Source organism: Chinchilla lanigera, unplaced genomic scaffold (genome assembly GCF_000276665.1).
Source record: "Chinchilla lanigera isolate Chin_1 unplaced genomic scaffold, ChiLan1.0 scaffold00005, whole genome shotgun sequence".
In the NCBI taxonomy this organism is placed as follows: domain Eukaryota; kingdom Metazoa; phylum Chordata; class Mammalia; order Rodentia; family Chinchillidae; genus Chinchilla; species Chinchilla lanigera.
This window is the reverse complement of record NW_004955406.1, coordinates 2920625-2933158: the sequence shown is the minus strand read 5'-3', so window position 1 is coordinate 2933158 and position 12534 is coordinate 2920625. Positions and strand designations below refer to the sequence as shown.

General features: G+C 44.1%; 1 protein-coding gene across 1 annotated transcript in view; it reads left to right on the top strand.

Moving 5' to 3' along the window:
* Kcnk2 (potassium channel, two pore domain subfamily K, member 2) overlaps positions 1 to 12534 on the top strand; it is a 181830-nt gene that overhangs the window by 42164 nt on the left and 127132 nt on the right. The window lies entirely within an intron of this gene.

The window sequence follows — 12534 nt, the reverse complement described above, 5'->3', positions numbered from 1 at the left end:
AGCCTTGTGTCCCTGGAATCTATGTTTAGATTTATAATTTAAGGGCAAATAGATTGTAAAGGATAAAAAGCTTTACTCCAGATCTGATCAGGGAAAATGTATCATTCTGTGAAAGCGCTGCGTGTCTCAATACGGATAAATCTTGCTAACACAACTCGGAATGAAAAAAGCAAGTTAAAACCAGCCTTTGTATCTTATACCTACATACCTACATCAAAAAATACATTTAGACCCACAAGAAGGACAAACAGCAACTCCAGCTGGGTTGTGGAAGAAAAAGAGAGAGAGACAGAGAGAGAGAAAGGAAGGAAGGAAGGAAGGAAGGAAGGAAGGAAGGAAGGAAGGAAGGGAGACAGGGAGGGAGGATGTGGAGGAAGGGAGGCAGGAGCAGGAGTGGGTTGGGTTGAATTGAGACTGTGGCTTTATGTCTTTTTCTTCAAAGAAAAAAGATTATCAGAAGCAAATCTGGCCAATGTTAGTACTTTTAAAATCCAGGTTTATGCTCATTCTAGCTCTTTTATGTATTTCTGAAATAGTTCATAATAACCTGAAAAATTAACATAATGTTCTACAGTTCAATCCATATTGCTGCAAATGACAATATTTGATTATTTTTTATGGCTGGGTAATATTCCACTATGTCTACAGACCATGTTTTCTTCCTCTGTTCATCAGGTTTCTAGGGCTGTTGAAGTGGTTATCTATTTCATCAAGCCTTTATTGAGGATGTACTATATATTAGATATTTTGGACACAAACATGAGTGTGAATGATGGGGAGTCTGCCCAAAGCAACTCCCTGTCCACAGAGAAAGAGGAATATAAATATTAGATGCCCTCAGTATATTATCACAAGCAGGTTACAGGGTGACATAACATGATGAGTCTTCCCTAGAAAATTTTGGGGAAATAAAGGACAGATTAATGATAAAAATATTCACACTTGCTGAATTAAAAATAATTTAATTTTGTGCTTAGCATTTCAACTAATTACAAATAAGGCATTCTCACAGACAGGCAAATGCTCCCATGCCATTTATTTGGATAAATATCTATTATATACTTCAAGAGATGTTTCTTACAGGGTTCCTGCCAAGTCTGCCTTCCTTTTGTTTTCTGTTCATGGAAACACTCTTTCTAGCTATCTAATCAACTGTCTACAGAAAATCCTGCCTGGTTTATATGTATTTATCATCTCCTTTGTGGTGTAGTCCTACATAAGCAGTAGAGATGATTCAATTGTTTTGAAAGCCTACTGTGTGCTGTGGGCTTCTTAACCCCAAACTCAATATTCAGGGCTGGGGTCACCAGGAAAGGTACTTGGAGTTCAATCTACTTGCAGAAATATGCAGATAGAGTGTACAAAAAAACCGATAATGCCACATATGAAATCTGTCACTTCAGGGGGAAAAAAAACTGCCATTAGCTTCCAAGGAGGTTGGCACTGCATTTGGAACAGTGCCTCACTGGCTGTCCTTCCTGAGAAAATATCAATGGAAGACACTAAACAAGATTTTTTTTTGTTTCCATCCAACTTTCATCCAAAGAAAAGCCACCATAAAATTTAGCATTCCACAGTTGGGGTAGATACAACAACAGGGGAAAAAAGATCATCTGTTCTATTAATAGCTATACTTGGTGGCTGACAGATTTTCACTAGCGATTGTTAAAAATAGGACTGTAAATATTTGACAACTCAGTTTTAATTAAAATCAGTATAATGCGAGACGAGTGATGGAAAAGAGAGATTCCTGAAATCTGCAGAGAGAGCAGGTAAACTACATGGGGCACTGCAGTAAATACACATTACATCTGTTTGGGTTAAGAGCCCGCACCCTTCCCGAGGTGCTTACTGTGTCTATGCAGTATTTGCCTACATTGGTCGTCTTAGCAACCAGTAACACGGGGTTATAAGTTTTACTTTAACCAAAGGTCTGTTTGTGGAACACAGGAGTTTTATACATGTCCAGAAAACAACACTGATAACAATGAAAGGAAAAGAAAATCAAGCAAACCTAGAACCATTGAAAGCAATCACGATTACTAAGGCGATAGAAAATAAAGTCAGACAGTTTAAAGCACCCTTCCAAAGGACGAAAGTCCGAGGTAACAGGCCACAGCCAAAAGGAAATCTGAGGAAGACCATGGCAAAGCAGTTGGGATCGCTGCCTCTAGAAGAGTAAGGATAGACTCTCAGCTTGTTTGCTCCCCCACCCCAAATCACCCTGCTGTCCTTAGCTGGCTGCATTTGGGACAGAATTTTCTCATACCAGGGAGCAGGTGAAGCTACCTTCCTGAAGAAGTAGGTGCCTGAGTTAGAGGGTAAACCAGAGGGGCTGCTTGGACTCCCTGTTCTGCAACCTAAGTTATATGAATATGTTCTGAATCACAATTGCTCATTTGGTTCCTAAAAGCCAGCTTCCATGTGTTTGCTGGACCAAGCCCTGGAATCCAGCTGGGTCCTCCCAAACTCCTTTGTTATCTCGGACGGATTTTCCTTCCTTCTCATCATGGGTCAGCAATGCCAGGAGTAAAAAAAGTATTAACAATGGCTAATGTTTATTGAGTTCTGCCACTTTTCAAGCACTATTCAAAGCACTTTTAAATCACCTTAATAAAGTGAGGTTGATGTAAATTTCACCCCTAGTTCACAGATGAGGAAAGTAAGGCACAGCTAACAATTGTCTCTGCCCTGATTCAAATCTAGACAGCTCATAATCTTCATGAGCAAATTGTGATGAATTTTGTGTGAATCCATGTTCATAAAACTGCTTGGGATAATGAAGAACACGGAAGAAATTCCATGCTTTCTGATGAACCACTAACACTTCATGGAAAGTAAATGTGTTGTGATGGTCAATGGCAAGGTTGTAACGAAATCTTTTGGTGCCCTTAAAGAGATGATACTCTTTGCGTTAAGAAAGTGGTGGAGTTTTCTTTTCATCCATTCAACAAATATTTGAATACCTACCAAGTGTGTGAGACATAAGGAGAACTCAGATAACATGCCTTCTCTCAGCTCTCCCACTAACTTTTAGTCTAATGGAGGAAGCCAGACACACAGATAAGTACATGTGAGTATATAAGATGCTATGAGTGGATAGCAACGCACAAGAACTTGTGATCAAATTTACAGAGCCCAACCACAGGGAAGATTTCACAGAGGAGTGCACTCAGAATATGTGATCAGGCACCTGTCTGGAGTAAATTAATCTAATTATTAATCTAATCAAATTCTCTACTTTTAGTTTTCTTCTTATGTATGGAGAAGCAGATTTCACAGGAACACCAGGTCAGGCTAAGTGTTCCTCATCATACGCTATTCTTATTTAAAAACAGTTACCAGGGTTTTGTGCCAGTTCCAATTGTTCTGCTGATGGTGATTTTGACAGGCCGTATGTATTTGCATAATTGGCTGTATTAGTTTTGCTGTGCTGTTGACATGTCTTGTGATTCTGAAGGTCTAAGAAAAGCTTGTCACAATGCTGAATCAACATTTTGCCCTCAGTTATTACCAAATCATGTACATCAGCTCGCGCATGAAGAAGGGTTGTAGTAATGATGGATGGGAAAGTTGGTATTTTGAGTGGCTGCTTAGGGAAGGTCAGAAGTACCCTCTGTATTATCAAGCCATAAAACACTCGAGATGTGATTTCCAAGCTGAGAGCTAAATCAACAGATGAGCCTTCCATGGTAACTGACCTGCATCTGTTGGCTACAGAAAGATGCTATTGCTGGGCTAGCAGCAGAACCCTGTCTGCAGCCTATGACAGTGTGGCAGAAGTGAGCAGGCATTGGGAAAACTCTTGAGAGAAAGTATGATTAAGGCAATTCCATCAGAAGTAAGTGGCACTGTCTTATAGGGGAAGCAATGATTCTTCCCTTTGAGAAGGGAGATGAGCTGGAGAGTCTGTCAGAAGTGTAAGTGAGTTTGTGAAGCTTGTAGTGCTGTGCATATTTGAGCACAGAAGGTGGTGGGGTGAGGTGGGAGTGGGGTGTGCTTCTTCTGTAATGTAGCACACAGCAGCTGGAGCTTCAGAAAGGGGAAACTAAATCAATAGAAAGTTGATCTCACAGGTGATGATGGTATAGTTTGGATCTGATATCTCCTCAAGAGGCCATGTGTTAAAGTTTTGGGTGCCAGGTTGGTGCCACTGAAAGCTGGCCTCATGGGACTTCCAGGTCATTGGCCAGGTGCTCTGGAAGGGGTGGTATAATAGTTGATACACTGTGTCAACTTGGGAAGTTTAGAAGCTTAACTAAGTGACTCAACAGTTCTACATCCTAGGGTGTAGAGGACATGCTCTCAGGCGGCTATTTACACCCTAGGGTGTTATAATGGTTGATTCATTGTGTCACCTTGGGAAGTTTAGAAGTTTAACTATGCGATTCAACAGGGGGCCAGGGTCCTCACTTTGTAAACATCCTGAGCCTGTGCAAGAGGAGGGCATGAGATGGTGTGAGTGCTGCACCCATCCTAGCCTGCATACAATATAAGGGAGGGAAAGAGGCTTGCTTGCTCCCTCCTCCTTGTGCTCTTCTTGCTTTTGTTGTCTCCTGCTGCCTTGAAGTGTTGCCCCTGTGCCATGCCTCCCTGCCTTGGAACCAGCTGATTATGGACCGAAACCTCCACAAACTGTAAGCTAAATGAACTTTTCCTTCCTTAAGTTTGAGCCTCAAGTATTTTGTCCCAGCAATGAGGGAGAAGTAACCAAGACACCTGGTGAGACTCAGCCCGCTCCCGTCTCTTTTTTGCATCCCAGCCATGAAGTGAACAGCTTTGCTCTGCTATATCCTTCCTGCCAAAATGTGCTGCTTGCTATACCTTGGTATACCCAAAGTAACAGGGCCAATACATCACGGACTAAAACTTCCAAAACTGTGAGCAGAAGTAAACCTGTTCTCTTTGTAGGTTGACTCATCTCAGATATTTGTTACAGTATAGAAAGCTCGCTGATAGTTACCTAGCAGGGAGGAAGTGTAAAGTGAAACATGAGCAGAGTCAGTATTAAGGTGAAACGAGGGAGGGAAATCTGTGAAAGGGCAGGATCAGGTCTTGTCTCTGCCGTGAATTTTTTGGCATTAATGTTAGTGTTTCAAAGTATTGCATTAAAATATTATTTATTTTGATTTTCTGAGTTTTTTGACCCTTCTTAAATTTTGTGCCAGAGGGGAGAGCTTCCTTAGGCCTGACCCAGCATAACTGCAATCCAAATGAGGTTCTTGATCCATCCTACCACCCAGGGAATAGAATCACTGCATTTCGTTGTAGAGGTGACCTTATAGGACATCTAATGTTATCCTGGCACAGAGGCTGCTATCAGGTGGCTCCAGGACTGTGTTCAATCATATTATTTTTGCCATTAACACATAGCTCAGTTTTTTGCCATTAACACATAGCTTATTATTATTGCCATTAACACATAGCTCAGTTTTGAAGATTGATTTAACTGCTCCATTAGAACATTTCTTCTAAAACAATGTGGTTTGAGAATTGGAAGAATTGAGCATTGGAAGCTCTAACACTCACAGTGGAAACATCTAAAGATGAAATAACTATTTCCCCAGTTCTTGCAGCCTACTTTGTGATGCATCTTACTTGCTTAGTGCTGTAGGCACTGCCATTTCTTTCTTTTTTTTTTTTTTTTTGCAGTACTGGGGTTTGAACACAGGACCTTGTGCTTGCCAGGCAGACCCTTGTGCCACTGAGCTATATGTCCAGCCCTGGCACTGACATTTTGAACCCTGATTAATGGCAGATTTCTTTCAGTAACAACTCCTAAGTATGGGCTTTCATTCATTTGATAAATATTGACTTACACCTGCTCCCTGCAGGATACTAGGCTGAGGAACAAGATGACAGGTCCCCATTCTTCCAGAAATTTGTCTTAATCTCATAGGCACTGTTATAGGTTGAATTGTATCTACCCTACAATAAATTTTTAATAAACTGAAATCTTGGCTCCAATACCTCGGAATGTGACCTTCTTGGGAAAGAGTTTTGACAAAGGTGATTAAGTTGAAATGAGGTCATTAATATGGATCCTAATCCAGTAGGACTGGTGTGTGTGGAAAAAGGTGGTTTAGAAGGAGACAGATCATTGAGGAAGAAAGGAATGGGAAGATACACATGGAGAAGACAGCCATGGCACCAGAGCAAGGCATCTATGAGCCAAGAAGAGCAGAATTTCCAGCAGCCATGTGCTACAAGAAGCAAGAAAGGATTTACTCCTAATAGTGCTCCCCAGTTCTCACCTGTTTTCCAGAACCTAGAAAGTGCATTTCTGTTTTTGACCACCCAAATTTTTGTTGCACTGTTACAGCGACCAGTGGAAAGGAACACAAGCAGTTACCCACTGACCAGCAACTGAAATAGGTACTTTGCAACAGTGATGATGATAGGATCGTGAAAGGTGAACAGAGAGTGCCACAGAAGTGCATGTTGAGGTGTGTGAGCCGATCTCACTGGGAGGCCGGGGTTTCTTCGGACAAAAGGTGTTTAGCTGAGGTCTGAACATGTGAGTAGAAGTTGAATCTCATCGATGAAGTAGACAGATGGTGCCCAGCATGGCAGGACCAGTATGTGTGCAGCTCTGAGGGAAGGGGAAAAGCAGGGATTATTCAAGAACCTGGGATTCAGCTGGTGGCTGAAGACTGGGAAGCCTGGCGAGGGGGACCTTACACAGCAGGATATATTGGCTTGCTCAACGCTATTATTTTGGACACATTCCTTAATTTCTCTGAGCATAGTAACAGTGTGGACATCACAGAGGATTAAGTGAAGTAGTAAATCAAATGGTCTTAAAAGAATGGCTGGATCATAGTGAGCCTCTGATAGATGCTGTATTATGTTAGGATTCTTATTCTTCTTATTGATAGGGCAAGTGTATTCAGGGTCCCAGGATGCCCTTAGCATGGCGGCTTCCATCCTGAAGGCTATGGCAAACTAGGGCATGATCTTAGTGAGTGCGTTAGGACAAGCAGATTTTATTTTTGAAAGTTCCACACGGCTGTACTGTGGGAAGTGGACTGGAGGACCTGTGGAAACGGGGCCTGGACAGGAGACCCCAGGGAGAGTTAACTGGGGGATGATGGCAGCGTACCTGCCCTGGTCACGTTGTAGAATTTGTACAAATCCCATGACTATCTTAACAGATTTTGGAATTTCACAAAAAGGAGTTTTCTTCTTCATTTTAGAGTTTTCTTACAGAAAAATGCACCCCGGGGTGATACATAGATTTTTAATCTCAAATGTTCCATGAATTTAGCAAGTAGCCTTAGGTCAGCCTTTTGTGCTCAATTATAGAACCAGAAGGTATAAGGGGAAATTAAATGCTATATATACTGTGAAGGCAACATCTTTGGTTACTGAGCACGTTAAAAAATGTCCTTTGGAGGCTCCAAATGCTCACATTCTGTGCTTTCTTTTTCATCGCCTTTGTGGTTCGTGGCTTCATTTTAGAAGGAAATGGCCCCGTTTGTTGCTCACAAAGCCGTATTCAGTACTATCAGAATTGGTGGCTCCAGGTGGAGGCAAAATGCTAGGCTGGCAAATGTTCACAGCTAATACGAGTTCTACGTAAGGCACTGGACGCACCAAAAACTAATTAGATAATGAAAGCCCTCAGAAAACATTGAAAAGGCTCTCATTCTCTCTGGATTTATGATCGAGTTTTTAGAAAATGAACATTTAATACAATTGGCTTGATTAATATTTGTAGGTATGAGCATCACCTTAGGAGTTCCCTATGACTGGAGGTTTGACCTGCGAAAGTGGTGGTAGGAAATGTGGACGTCTGGATGTGTACTAGATAAACGTGGACTTCTTAGAGACAGTTCATTACGACACTTAGCTTTGGAAGGGGTAAAGAGGGCTTCTCAGCCTTCTGGCGAAGATCAAGTGAAAGGGGTAAGGAAACTTGGAGCAGAATTTTCTCTCTTTTTCAAGTAGAGGTCAGTGTTGTTTGAATGTATTCTCATGGAGGATTACATTACAAGGGGTTCTTTCTTTGATAATTCCTGTTGGGCACACATATTTACTATAAAGTCAGTCAATCATTTAATATTAAAAATATATACATTGTTGTTGTTAGGTTTTTTTTTTTGGTACCAGGAATTGAGCTTGTGATCTCACGCTTGCCAGGCAGGCACTGTGCCACTGAGCTAAATCCCTGGCCCTTACATTGTTTAAAGCACTGATTTTGTGTGCAAAAGTTGGGGTGTGAATGACATAAATTTTCAAAATTAAAAAGAAATCATATTGGATTGAAAACTACCATTATAAAAAAGAAACTCTTGTTTGCACTTTAAAAACTTCATATTTTGTGTATATATGTATTTCTTCTAAAGTAAGTACAGAAAGCCACTAAATTGTACTGTTGAGTGTTATACATTTTAGGGTGATCTTTATTTTTGTAAAATTAACCAGCTAGTTTTGATGAATTTTATAAAGCATTTTGGTAGAACGACATTTGTTTCTTCTTTTTCAGGGTGAGGTATTATAATCTGAAATCCTCTCAGTAACTCTATGACATTTTATTGGGTAGATATGGCTGTAGTCACGTTAGAGTCCTCTTCCTAGCACGTTAACCTAATGACAAGGATTAGATGATCATCTTCACTAACACACATCCTAAAAGGTTGGAAAATGCCTTTCTGGTACATGAATACTAGTTGAATATATCACCAATGAGAAAACATGTCGGTGAGGTTGGAAAAGGGAAAACTTTTGAACTTCACACCTCTGAGGTTACAAGTGGCAGCAGCTGCATGACAACACCTGGCATGATTTGCCAGCTGTGTCACGATGTAGTCCAGTTCTGCCCCTGTGATGGAGCTATCAGAGCAGACAGAGCCTGGATCCTGCCTCTCAAAGTGTGGTCCTTGGACAAGCAGCAACAGCATCCTCTGGGGACTTGCTATTTATGCCAGTAATCAGGCCCTGCCTCTTGTATAACGCACGAGAAACTCTGGGGCTCAGTTCTGCAAATGGTGTTCAGGTGACGCAGGTTCTGCTCAGGCTTGGGATCCTGCGCCGTCACAATGCTTTCAAGGACACTGATAAGATCTTTTCTCCTTTTTCCATTCTTCCAGTAATTTCAAACTTCCCTTCCAATAATACACACTAATTTTCAGGATATGAATACTTTAAAATAAACAAGTTTGGCCTTTGAAGAATTGCCTTCATATCTATCTACCTATCTATCTATCTATCTAGCTAGCTACCATCTTTCTATCCACCCATCTATCTGAGGTCTGACTGATACTTATTGGTTTGCTTGGAACTGGACTCTTAAAGGTTGTATATGTTATCTATGGCTGCATAGCAAGTTGCTCCAAATAAAAGCTACGGAAACTAAGAAACACTTATGGTCTCACAGGTTTTGAGGCCCAGGAACCTAGCAGCTAGGAACAACTTATTTGGGTAGTTTTGGCTCAGCGTATCTCAAGAGGCTGGACTCAAAGTATTGTCTGTGGCTCTAGACTGGAGAAGTGTCTGCTTTCATGTTCACCTCTAGGCTGCTGGAAGACCCCAGGAGATCTTCTCCAGGCTTGTTCATGTGTGCCATTCCACAGGGTTGCCTTGTGACCAAGTTTCTGGCTTCCACAGGAAGGAGAAAGCCAACAGAGAGAACACAGGAAGGACGGCTGTCCTTTCATGACCTAATCATGGAAGGAGCATCTCATCACTGTGTTGCATCCTGCTCTTTAGAAAAGTGTCAGGAAATCTAGTCCACACTCAAGGGTAGAGGGCAACACAAGGGTATGGATCCCAGGTGGTGGAAATCAGTGGGGGGTCGACTTAGAGAAGATCACAGAGCTACGTTATTTTTGAATTTTTCTTTCTCCCTGCATTTCAGTGTTTCACTTATGGCTCTTGACTTTAAGTGTCAGAAATCTCAACACAAGCTGGCTTACACACCAAGAAAATATGTATAGCTATCGTGTGGTTTGACATCAGGGTTTGGTTACAGGTTGTCACCTGGTCATCTCTGTTCCATCTGCTCTGTATTGGCTCTGTCTTTGGGTACCTTCCTTCTTTTCTCCTGTTAGCATAGGAGCCTCCAGGACTTTCAGGTTCAAAGCCAGTGGTGGAGAGAAGTCTCTTTTCTGAGAAATCCTGGCACAAGACCATTTGGCTGAGCACGTCACAGCCCCATGCCTGAACCAGTAAAATGGCTGAGAAATCCTAACTGTGTGAGCTGAGATCCAAGCCTCACTCTGCCCATAACTGGGGATGTCTCACAAGAAGCCCAAGAGCTGTGAGAGCAGAGGTGAATGCCCGAGGCTGACCACACCATATGGGCATTTCACCTGCATGCTGCCCACGCTGTCCTCTTTCCCTGAGTCTGCAGTCAACTAGACCCTAGGAAGATGTGTCCCTCTCCATCACCCCATTCCTCACACCTAACGGGATACCGCAGAGCTCCGCTGAACTTCTGCCACCTCCACCCAAGTCACCATGAATCTCTCACCCAGGCTGAACCAACAGGGTCTGAACTCATTTGTCTATATGCTTATATTTTCTGTCCACCTTCTGTCTGCTCTCCAAGTAACAGCAGGAGTAATTTTTAAAAAATATGTCTGGTGAGATGAGATTTTTGAACTGGAACCTCCAGAACTGTCAAAGTAAAGCTATTCTTTTTATAAGTGAACGTAATTCCTGCCCTCACAAACCTGTGATCTAAAGAGGGACGTACAACATGGTTAATGTGAAGACAGAAGTACAAGTCAACCTGGGACACAAAGGGTAAGACACCGACTAGCCAGGGTTCTAGGGAAACTTCCAGCAGCGTGGAAGTCGGAAGGACAGTGCCTGCGACAGTTCCATGGGGCAGCATGCCTAGCTTAGCCTGTACTAACCGCTACTTAATCAAACACTAATGTAGAACCTATGTGTTGCCACGAAGGTATTTTGGAGATTTGGTTAACATCTACAATCAGCTGAATTTAAAGAAGGGAGATTACCCTAGATAATGTAGATGGACCTCCTGTAAGCACTTATGAGCAAAAATTTTCTGAAAAAGAAGAAAGAAATTCTGCCTCAAGTCTCCGCTGAGTTTCAACCTGCCAGGACTGCCTTACAGCTATTGGAAGGCCAGACCCTGTAATGCATGAGCCAATTCCTCCAAGTAATCTTTTACCGTATTTATGTGTGCATGTGTATGGTGTGTGTGTTCTTATTCAACGCTAGTCATGTAAGATGTGAGTGTGTGTGTGTGTGTGCTGGTCCAACACTTTAGTCATGTAAGATGTGTGTGTGTGTGCTGATCCAAAACTTAGTCATGTAACATGTGAGTGTGTGTGAGGGTGTGTGTGTGTGTGAGAGAGAGAGACAGACAGACAGAGGGAGAGTGTGTGTGCTGGGGATGAAAAGGAGAAGCCAGATAGTCAAGCAGTTCCATGTGACCTGGAGACTTTGTAAGGATTTTACACCTGGGAAGTGAGAAGACCAGATCCACATTTTAGAAAGGGCTGTTACTATGCAGAGCAGAAGCGAAGAAAAACTTGCTTAAATTCGAGCACGATTTATATTAGTTTTTTTTTTTTTCAATAGGGGAAAGAGGTGCTGGATCTGTATCATTGGTGGCAGGGTCTGTCTTGCAAAGGTTTACGCGAATCTTTTCAGTCAAGTCAATGGCTTTCCCTGGGAAGAGCGCGCAACCAGGGAAATACTCCACCGGGCTGCGCGCAGGGCTGGACGCTAAACTCTGGCACACAGCAGTGGGGTGGGAGGGTGGAGGTCAGCCAGGATTCCTGCTGCGAAAGTGGGAAGAAAGAGAAAGTTTACAGACCGCTGGAAGTTCCGCTAGCTCCAGCGCGCTCTGAGAATTCGCCTATCACGAGGCCAGCCTCAAACCTCACCGGCCTCGCTTCCTGAGCCCCCAGGTCGCGGCGAGGTCAGCGGTCGCCGCCTCCCGAGCTGAGCGCGGTCTGTACCTGCGACCCGGTCCCCGCGGGGAGTGGGGCTGAGGTCGAAGCCCCTACCCCGCCGCCTCGAGCCACCTCCGTCCCCAGTAAGGCGGGCTCGCCCGGAGCACCTAGCCAGGTTTCCTGGCTTCCCTCCACCCCCGGACGTCTCCACCCTGGCACTGCGGGCTGCATCTCCATCCTTTTCGGTCTGGTCTGGGACATTCCGCAGATCAGAGCGCCTGGCCCAAGTCGTGCACCCCTGAAGGTGCGGGCGGGGAGGGCTGGAGGCTGGCATCGTCACACCACTCCAGTCCCACGGGTCTCCGCGTCCAAGGCCCCACGTCCCCGCGTAACCCCGGGATGCAGGGGATGCATGAGGGCCAGGAAGACGCCCACAGGCCAGAGGCTGGGGACGCCCGCGCCGAGCCAGCGCCACACCCCGCTGCTCGGCCTGGCAGGGGCTGGGATGCGTGCCCGCAAGGGACAGAGAGGAGCTGGCGGGAGGGCGCGGGAAGGGGCGCGCGCGAGGGGAGGCGGCAGGTGATCCCGGCCTGCAGCCCAACGCCGACCCCGGGGTGCACGTCGGGGAGGGGAGGGAGGAGGGCTGCCCGCCCGCAGGCGC